The 10,289-nt window shown below is 60.2% G+C and overlaps 1 pseudogene; it reads right to left on the reverse strand.

Moving 5' to 3' along the window:
• Window positions 1-276: 276 nt before the first annotated feature.
• Window positions 277-10,083, reverse strand: LOC142435792 (cytosolic phospholipase A2 beta-like; annotated as a pseudogene).
• Window positions 10,084-10,289: the final 206 nt, after the last annotated feature.

The raw sequence follows: 10,289 nt of genomic DNA on the forward strand, positions 1-10,289 counted from the left end.
CCAGGGGCCCAGGGCCCAGGACCAGAGCAGCTGCTGAGCTGTGGCAAGCCCGCAGTCACAGCTTCGGTTCACAGTGCAGATGGCCCTCTGTGAGGTGCTGGCAGCTCCTGCCCCGTCTGGGGTACCAGGGCATACACCCAAGGCTAGGAAGGGTGCCGCAGGGGCCAACCAGGCCCTCCGAGGCCCCAGAACACTGGGGGATGGCTCTCTGAGGCTGAGGCATGGCGGGGCAGAGCTACAGTGCTGTCCCTCCATGGCGTCACTTGGGGCGGGCTGTCAGCGCTGCCTCCTCCTCCGCACGGCCTCGCGCAGGGCAGCCAGCAGCGGCTCCTGGTTGTTGCAGATGTTGTAGTGGGCCAGGCCCAGAAGCTTGTCCAAGTCCTCCTGGCTATAGGTCACTTTCGAGTAGTGGTAGGGGGAGTTAGACGGAGACAGGTTCACCCGGCCGGCCTCCTGCTCCTCGGGCGTCCTAGGGACCCCTGTGCAGAGAGAACACATCGTGGGCATGGAGGGGCAGGGTGCTGGGGTGGAGGGCGGGTCTTCTGGGTCGGGGAGGCTGGGACACCAGGAAGGGGGTGGCGGCGAGCTGGCTCACCAGGGGCCGAGTGGTCCCGGAAGGAGTCGTTGACCAGGGGGAAGTGCAGAATGACTGGGGCCTCAGGCCGGCCGGGGTCGGAGAATTTGTGGCACTCCCGAGGCTGGCGCTCCTCCTCGGGGCTGGGAGAGATGGGCGGGAACGGGATGCCCTGCTCTTGGCACATGCGGCCCACCAGCTGCAGCTGCAGCAGGGGCACAGAGGGCAGGAGAGGGCTAGCCTCGGGCTCCCTTGGTCCTGGACACTGACGTCACACAGGACCAAGCATCAGTCGGAGTGGACAGCCGTGCACAGCCCCTCAGAGCTCCACCAAACGGACTGTAGCCATCGCTGAGGCCAGCCATGAAGGGCACACACCTCTCACTAAATTAACACAGAAACTAAACGCTGGGGTGTCGACGGTCTGCAACCAGCTGGGGTGCAGGTGCAGCCAACCAGATTCACCATCACATCCTCTCCCCATTGCGGAGAAAGCCCCCTGATGGAGCGTGAATGAAACCCCAGTTCTTTTCACAGGGAGCGCTGGTGGTGAAGCAGTTATGTGCTGGACGAGGTTCTGCAGGGTCAGCACTGGGAAACCACCCGCTGCTCCATGGAGAGAGGGCCGAGCACCACGTTCCTGAACTTGTGCCTCCACATTGGTAGCCACAGACTCTCCCTTAACAGCCATGCTGCCTTCAAGTGAGCACATGACTGGTCTGATCTCCCTACAGAGGCAGACATCCTCTGGCCCTCTCTTCCTGCTGTCGCCCAGCCCCCCTCTCAGCTTCCCCCAATGCAGCTGTTAGGTTTCCTCACTTGTGAGCTCAGGACGTTACTGTTGATCCCACCCACCTTGTGGCGTATGTAACTACTGAATATGCATGTCTTAAGGCTACCTGTAACTACCCCAAGATAATACAGATGCTCTCTCTTCCCCCACTTCCACGTGGTCCATCAAGAGGAGCTAAGGTGAGCATGCTATCATAAAACGTGCCTGACTCCTTTATTGTACTCTCACTCCCCTATCTCTCCTAGCCTCTATGACTTTACTAGACCTTTACTATTTTATCGCCATACAATTGTGTCTACTGACCCATTGGTTGTTAGAGGCTGGTTTCCTGTGACAAACTGCTCCGTGGGCATTTTTACTCCCGTAAGCATTTCGATCTCGGAAACACACCAAGGGGGACCCGGTGTGTCAGCATGGACTCCATGGTGGGGATCCTGGTTTGGTTGTTTTGACATGGTGTGGTGGTTAGATATTATGTCCACTTGGACCTGCGTGAAAATGCAGGGGTGGAGTCCCACCTGTCACTCAGGTGGAAGCCTGGTGATCCCTCCTTGGAATGAAGGAGAGATGCTATGAGCCTCTTCCTCCTCGCTGGGATTCTGTCTCCAGGGACGGCCCCATGGGGCCACCAGCCTGGAGAGCCGCCGACTCGGCCGTGTTCACGCCAGCCTGGACATTATCTGCCTGCAGCTACACAGAGGCTGAGGAAGGTTCTGACTAGCATGGTCTTGAATCGCATTGGGCTGGGATGCCTTGCTGATCTAAAATGATTTCTTGATCTAAAGCGCTTTCTTTTTACACAGAAGAGTGTTGCTGCTTTTGTTTCTCTGGACAGCTCAGCCCATAGCATGTGGGTCCCTGTCTCGTAGGGTTGGGAGGAAGCCAGCAAGGCACACACTGTGAAGCCGCCCTAGCATCCTCGGGTGCCACTCATTAGCTCCCCCACCAGAAAGGCGGCATTTAAATTGTAGTCCAGCGACAGGATGAGGTCCACGTCCCGGGTGGGCTGCAGGAGGGGCGGGCAGCTGGTGTTTACAAAGTAGCCCACGTCCAGCAGGCACAGGCGGGGCTCCCCAGGGGTCAGCTGGTTAGGGTGTCCATCCAGTTTGGTGTCTGGAGAGGTGGGCAGGGTGGGAGGGCAGCCTTGAGCACGGGTGCTGAGGACACCACGCTTGCTCCCCTGGTCAGTGGCAGTCACTGGCTGCTCCTGGAAAAAGACTCCGCCCTCAGGCCCCACCCACCTGGCCCCAGCCCTGAAGCAACCTCCAGCCCCAGCTGAAGGAGAAGGCAGGAAACTCTACTTCTCACATCCCGTGGGGACACACATGGAAGGCCTCGAGCCAAGGGGTGGGGTGAGGGGCCCAGGAGGGGCCTGGAGCCAAGGCCCACAGCTCTGGGAAGACATCAGGGGGCTGGACCCCGGTGGGAGAAGCTACATTTCCAGGAGGAGAAGTGAGGGTGCTGGAAATAGTCTTTGTGGAACTGGAGACCACGCAGAAAGTTGTGGGTGGCCTGGGCAAGCGGGCGCCACGTCAGGAGGCCAGAGAACAACTCCCTGATCCTCCCAGCCAGGCTGGGTGGCACTTCCATCTTCAGCACTGGGACCTGCTCCTTGTCTGCACAGCCAGGGAGTGGGGCGTGGGTGCTAGCCCAGTCTGAGGGCAGTGACCCTGGAGAGGGAAAGAGCTGAGACCAGTGCCCCCACCACCACACACACAGAGCTTGGAGTCACATGCCCACCTCCAGCACCAGCCCCGGAGCCTGGGCACCTACCCAAGCTGGTCAGGGTCTGAGCCCAGCGATCCCAGAACGGACTGGGCTCCGAGGACCAGTATAAGCTGTCTTGGAGGCTGGCTGCATATAGGTTGGTCCAGATACCTGGGAGCGCAGTCACAAGGGGACGAGAGCCCCCATTCCTGTCACAGCCTGACCCTTCCCTGCTGCCCGCCTCAGTGATGGGGCTCCCCCAGAAACATCCTCCCCTCCCCCATTCTCTCTCCAAGACCCCCTCACCTTCCAGGAAGCAGATGCGGGACTCAGGCATCCTCTTCATCAGCCGCCCCATGAAGAACTCGGAGCCGAAGAGCTCGGAGGGGATGAAGGCACCTTACTTGGAGAAACCGAGCTCGTAGGGGGAGAAATCACACCACTCTGCGGTGGGAAGGGACCGCTGTTGGCCACCACCCTCCTGCCCACCCGAACCCACGCAGGGCAGCCACAAAGGACGGGGCGACTCCCCTCCAGTCCAAGTGACTCTGGGGTCATGGGTGTCTGGATTCACTCGGGTCCCGGACCAGAGTGTAAGGAGAAGGGCATGAAAAACTGCCTCCCCACACCATCCCAACCACCCCTTCCCCGACACCTGGCCGCCCGTGGCCTCAACCAGCTGCCTCGACCTGCCTCCAAATTCGAAGGTGGACAGGCCGTGCCCCTTAGTGTTGAGGGCATAGTACATGGGGAGAGGTTTCTGGCCGTGCCTCAGAGCCTGTCGCTGCTCCGAGAGCTTGTGGTCATCAGGCTGTAGGGAGATACCTCTGTGTAAACCCATTGCTGCCTGGTCTCTGGAAATCTCCCCTCGCCCTGCTACCCAGCAGGGCTGCCTCCAGGTCCAGGCCCTTCCCCGTGGGCTGCCCTTCTGTAGCCAATCATGTCGCATGGCCTCATTGATGAGGGCCCAGAGGTTGGTGAAGCAGGCTGGGTGTCCCAGGCGAGCGCGCTCCTCCAGCTCCTGGTCGTACCATTGCAGCTGGCTGGGAGCCAACATGCCCAGCTTGTTCTTGGTCACCTGCGTCTTCAGCAGTACGGTGGCGCCCCCCAGGTCCTTCTGCAACCACTCTGGATCCTTGTAGAGGTTTTCTAAGGTCCTAGGCAAAGCCAGAGGTCGGGGGCAGACAGGTACCTCTAAGAGTCCCCCGAGACCTCACACCCCTTCGGACCTTCTCTCCCAGGGCAGCAGCCCACAGGTGCCTTCCAGCTCCATGGAGACAGCCGAAGCCCATGGGGCACCTTGGGCATATCGCACCTGCCACCTGCCTCCTCGCAGACCTTCCAATCTAGTCATGGAGGCCAAGGGGGCACTGGAGAAGCCTTACCACAGGCACCCCTGCCTCTGCCCACTCACCCCCAGATCCCACACTCAGCCTGCTCACCAAGTGGAACCCGAGGCCCCTGTGATGTAGAAGACGCAGTCCAAGAGGCCCAGCTCCCTGAGGCCAGTCAGCTGCCCATACAGGGAAGTCATTGCCCGGACCCCTCCACCTGTAGCCATGATTGCCACCACTGGGACCTGGAAGGGCAGAGTACAGCTGGGCTCAAGGGAGGCCCTGCGGGGACTTCCAGTTAGTGGAGGGGAGGTCAGGGTGCGCCGGGCAGTAAAAACCACAGGAGGAGAACACAGCAAGTCAAGTGGCCACTCAGTCCCCTGCCCCTGGCCCCACCACCAAGTTAGCGTAGGTCAGAGTCTGGTGGGGACCCATGGAGCGGGTCTGAGTCAGAGCAGCTGAGGAGAGTCATGTCAGGATAACCTCCTTCAGCAGGGTGGGTCCTTTCGGGTTTTGAAAACTCCAGGGAGAGTACAGGCCACAGGCCTTATCTCCCCATCCCCAGCCTGGGGAGTACGGCGGTCACTTCTTAAAAGACGCAGGCTCACCTCAAAACCCCCAAATCAGCGCCCCTCTCCTTTTGCAAGGAGCTCATTTCCTTAGGAGCCAGCCCAACCAGAAGAGAGGCCTGGCCAGATGTCCACCGAGTTGTCTGAGAGGCCCAGTCTTAAAAGCAGCTCCAGGACAAGGGCCAACGCCCAGAGAAGGGTAGCTACCCCTGGTGGGGCCCATGGTTCTGACACTGCTCAGCCGCATTGGGCCCAAGATAACATCAAGAAAGCTCCGGGAAGTACAAGGGGGGTAGGTGGGCAGACGAGAGGCAAACACAAGTCCGCCTTACAACCAACCCTGGTCGGTCAATGGAAGTGTGGAGGCCCACTCAGCTCAACCCTCGGCCTGAGACCCCCACACTCCTGCCCAGCCCGACAGACCTCGTCCTCCTGCAGGTCTCCCTCCAGCTGCAGGGCCTGCTGCAGGGCCTTGGCCACCACCTGCTTCCTCCAGCTCAGGAAGGCCTGCTCCTCAGCATACAGCTCGAAGCCCAGGCACACGGCCAGCTCCCCTGGTCTGGGGGTGGGGTGGGGGGATGGACGGACAGTGAGGCAGTTCTCATCCTCATCAGAAAAGAGGACACTGGGCCCATCTCCCTGCAAGATCCACGTCCATCTCTTCTCTCCCTTCAGGCTGTGTGCTGAAGCTTGGAGAGTGAGGGGAGGATGGTGGGCCCAGAGCCACACCAACACACCCGGCATGACAGCAAGGCCAGCCGGCAGATGAGGGTGTCCCTGTGGCCAAAGGCGGCCCTGAGTCTCAGCTTCTCCCTCCCCTGCAACGCTGGACCAGGGCTACACTGGGGAGGGGGCACGGAGGCTGAGAAGGAACAAAGGTCTTTAAGTTGGGGCTGCTTATGCTCCTAGACACCGAGGGCCAGCAAAAGTTCTTGAAGGCCCAGCCACGTTGCTTCCATCCAAAAGGTTGCTTCCTTCTGGTCTTTGTGCTCCTCAAACCAGGCGTGTTACTCTCCTCAGCCCCCACCTCTCTCCCACCCAGTGAGGCCACATGCAGACTACAAGGCTGAGGAAGGACCCTCTCTGCTCTGAGCACCTTCCCAAGACTGGGAGCTCCCTGCTGCAGCCACCCGCTTGCTTCCGGTCCTCCAGGCCACCCAGCTGCACGTAGCGCCCTCCCTCCCCCGGCTGCTCTCCCCCAGCCCAGCCTCTCACCTGTCTTCTTTTCTCAGCTCCACCTTCATCAGAGGCTCCTGCAAACCAGCAAAATACCACTCAGAAAGGCTGGCACCTCCACCCCAACTCCGGCCCTGGGATGTCCCAGCCATCTCCACAGGGATGCACCCCCACAGCCCAGCCCAGGGGCTTGGCCCAAAAGAAAAGGGAGAGAAGGAGTCACCCCCTACCCCCACCCCCGCACTGGCCTGAGGCCCTGTCCCACCCCCACATCAAGGTCTCTTCCTCTGAGTGAAGAGTACCTGGGACGTAGGGAAGACCAGCCTCACGAGCTGGTCTGATGGCAGGGCCCTGAGTGGCACCTTCAGTTGCTCCTGGGGGGCGTTCTGCAAGGGGACCAAAACTGTACACTTACCCGAGTCTCAGAGCAGGGGTACCACCCGGCCCTGTGGGCCTGAATTCCAGGGGGTCAGTGGGGGGGCACCCTACCTGCAGGTAGATACTCAGCTCCTGCTCCCAGCAGGTGGGGAAGTGGAAACGGAAGGAGTCGCTGCCTACGGTGGCCTCCTGAGATCCCTCGTAGGACCTGGGGACCACAAGCTGAACTTTTCCCTTTGACTCTGGAGAAAGGAACCGAGGTAGGGGTGGGAGGGGGTTCCCTGCCCGTGAGGTATCTCCCGCCCCTGTGGCTGGCAGAGGCTGGGAGGAGTTACCCCCAGCCCAGCCCCCTCGGAGCAGGGTCATGGGAAAAGACCAGGTCCTGGTAAGCCCGGGCAGTTTCACCCGCAGCCCCTAGCCTTCGGAGGCTAAAGTTGGCTGGCAGCTTCTTCCAGGATGGGCAGCTGAGGAAGGGGGAAGACATAGGCTGAGGGCCAGGGCTGTCCTGGTGACCTGGGAGACTCACCCTTCTGGTCCCCAGCCTCCTCCAGCTGCACATGCAAGCGGGAAAGCTCACGGGCCTGTGTTGGGAAGAGAAGATTCATATGCCGCCCCTCCCACGCAAGGATACCTCACCACTACCCTTTCCCCTGCAGCCCGCGGTTCCTGCTCCTCAGTCCCATGTCCTCTGGAAATCATAGCCCCTCCCACTTTGCTCTTTCCTGGTCCAGACAGACTTGCAGCCAGGAGGGCAGGTGAGCAGATGGCGTGAGGGAGGGTGTGTCAATCACCACTACAATCCCAAAGCACTACTATGATCCCAAATCACTACTATGATCCCAAATCACTACTATGATCCCAAAGCACTACTATGATCCCAAAGCACTACTATGATCACAAAGCACTACTATGACCCCAAAGCACTACTATGACCCCAAATCACTTCTATGATCCCAACACTACTATGATCACACAGCACTACTATGATCACAAAGCACTACCATGATCCCGAATTAGTACCATGATCCTAAGTCACCATTACCATCCCAAATCACCACTATGATCCCGAATCACTACTATGATCCTGAATCAATCACTACAATGATCTGACTCACCACTAGGACACCGTTGCTGGTGAGCTGCTCCGCACAGTCTGTCCTGGGAAAAGCCATGAGCGGGGGTCAGGTTCTTGCCCCCAAGGAAGCCTAGGCAGTCCTTCCAACCACAGAGGGTCCCCGGGGAAGGACACCAGCCCTGAACGCACGAGGCTCTCTCCTTCCAGAAGGGAGAGATTTGACCCAGAGCCCCTCTCCCTACCTCACAACCCCCAACTCCCCTGACCCCCGCAACCCCCAACTCACACACTCTGCAGGCGGAATTCAACGTCGAACCGCTCCCCACCCTGAAAAAGCAAGTTATAAAGGTAAGACGTGTGCATGTATGTGGGCATGCATGTGAGTGGTTGTGTGCACATGTGAGTGTGTGTGCATGTGTATCCACATGGCTGTGCATGTGTGAGTGTGACAGTGGTTGAGTGCGTGTGCTTGCGTGTGAGTGTACCTGTGTATGTGTGTGAGGCTGCGTGTGGGTGTGAATGTGAGTGTGTGTGTCAGTGTGGGTATGTGCAGATTCCAACCCAGACGCCAGCCAGGGGTGCCAATGCGGGGAGGGCTGCTGTCCATAATGTGGCCCCGAGGAGGGGGCCGCTCCTCGGGAAGCAGGTCCTGGTTGACACTCGGGCACCAGGGAAACCTGACCTCATGGTCTGTAAACAAGTTCTTTGAAGAAGGGCATTTAAGCAGCATCCCGTTGGTGGTACCGAGGGTGGCCGCCCAAGTGGATTCTTGCCTGCGGGCTCAGCAAGAAGCTCTGGCGCCAGAACTCCCCAGGCAGCAGAGTGCCCACGTCAAACAGCACTGACAGCACGGGGTCGTCGCTGGTCAGCAGGTCCTGGTCAAAGACTTTCAGCTCCACCATGTTCTGGAAGGGGAGCAGCGGGACAGGGCCATGGGGTGGGGGTGGGGTTGGGGTGGCGCTGGGGGTACGCAGGGCTGGGCTGAGTCAGGCCCACCTTGATCTGGCTGTGCACCCGGAAGTGGAAGCTCTGGTTCCTGACAGGGTTTCTGCAGTTGTTGACCGTGCGCGTCTGGAGCCGGTGGTTGCAGGCCGTGGGCAGCCACAGGGTCACATAGAAGTCAGGGTGGGTCACTTGGAGGAGAAGAAATGAGGGCCAATTCTCCCCCAAGCCAGCCACGCAGAGTCTACCACCAGAGGGATCCCTGGGGATGCACCAAACCCCACCCTCCATCACCAGCCCTTGCCCGTCCCTCTTTGCAGCCCCTCCTCCCAGGACCTCGCAGGCCCAGCCCTCCTGCCACCTCCCACCGTCCCTGCCCTGCTCCAATAGCAACCTCAGTTCCCTTCTCCTCTCTCAGTCAACTCACCCACGTCCCTGGCAGGCAGGCTGTGGGCCTGCAGCACACGAATGGTGAGCAGGCAGGTCCCGGGCAACTTGGCCTGCAGAGCAGCGGGGAGGGGACAAGCTTGCTGTGGGATGTCATGACCAAAGGCCGCAGGTGATGGAAGGGAGTTTGGGGCACCTGTGAGGGCTCACCCTGCACCAACAGGGCCAAGGCCACCCAGAACCCCGAGTCTAGAAGAGACAGGGCACGTCCATAGGAACTTACACAATGCCCATGACAGGTCTGTTCCAAGGGCTATCCATACATTAACTCAGCCGACTACTACGCTGCCTCACGAGGAGGCGGAGGCATGGAGAGGTGACCCAGCAACTGGCCGGAGACCCAGAGGCAGGATCGCTGTGCTCTCCGCTTCCCTCTCCTGGAACCAGCAGGCTCCCATCTTGCCACCTGTCTGCCCCAGCCCATGCCCTCGCTTACAAAGCTCTGGGTGGGCATACAGAAGGGCATGGAGGGAGCGGCCTGCTAGGACTAAGCTCCTGTTTGCTCACTCGCTCCTCCCTGTGCATCCCACCCCTGGTCAGGGGGCAGTTCTGGAAGCCACCTCTGTGCTGGGGCAGGTGGGAGGTTACCAGGCCAGGCAGCCCATGGGGGCCAAGCCCTGCGCCCTCCAGGTCCTCCGAGGGCAAAGAAACAAAGGACCCCAGGACTCCATCCCAAACCACCCCGGGCTCTGAGATGAAGCCCTGCCAGGTGTGCTGGGGCCAGGGAGCGTGTGTCAGCACACCCTTTCACTGGCCTCCCATCTGCCATTGGAGGTCCCAGCTGCATGCGCCCAGGGGTTCCTGGCAGAGGAAGAACCCGGGAAAGTCACCCATCTCATCAGTCTCAGGCCCCGACAGCCCAGGCAACTGACTCAGAGGGAGCAGGGGAGCAGCCAGCAGCCTCTCCCTGCCTAGAAGCTCTGTGGATCCCAAGCCCAGCCATGCCCCTACCCAAAGCTGGCAAACATGCCCCCTACACCTGAAGACCACCGCGGCCAGAGCCCTCCAGAGAAAGCATTAGCCAGGACTCAGGTGGGGAGTAAGAGTCAGCGTGGGCTCCAGTGCCACGCCAGTCTTACCAGAGCCATGAGGCTGGGGGTCCCAGGCGGGGCGAGCAAAGGCAGCAGTAGCCACTGGGCCGAGGACTGTGGGGTTTTAAGCCAAAATCCAAGTATGTCCCAACTGGCCTCCCTTGCCCCTCCCACCTGCATCTTCAGCTCCGCCCAAGCCCCACACCCTGCCCAAGAAATGAGGCACCTCAGCCTATACTGGGGCTACTGACACCCTCCCATGG

This window comes from Tenrec ecaudatus (assembly GCF_050624435.1).
Source record: "Tenrec ecaudatus isolate mTenEca1 chromosome 1 unlocalized genomic scaffold, mTenEca1.hap1 SUPER_1_unloc_15, whole genome shotgun sequence".
In the NCBI taxonomy this organism is placed as follows: Eukaryota; Metazoa; Chordata; class Mammalia; order Afrosoricida; family Tenrecidae; genus Tenrec; species Tenrec ecaudatus.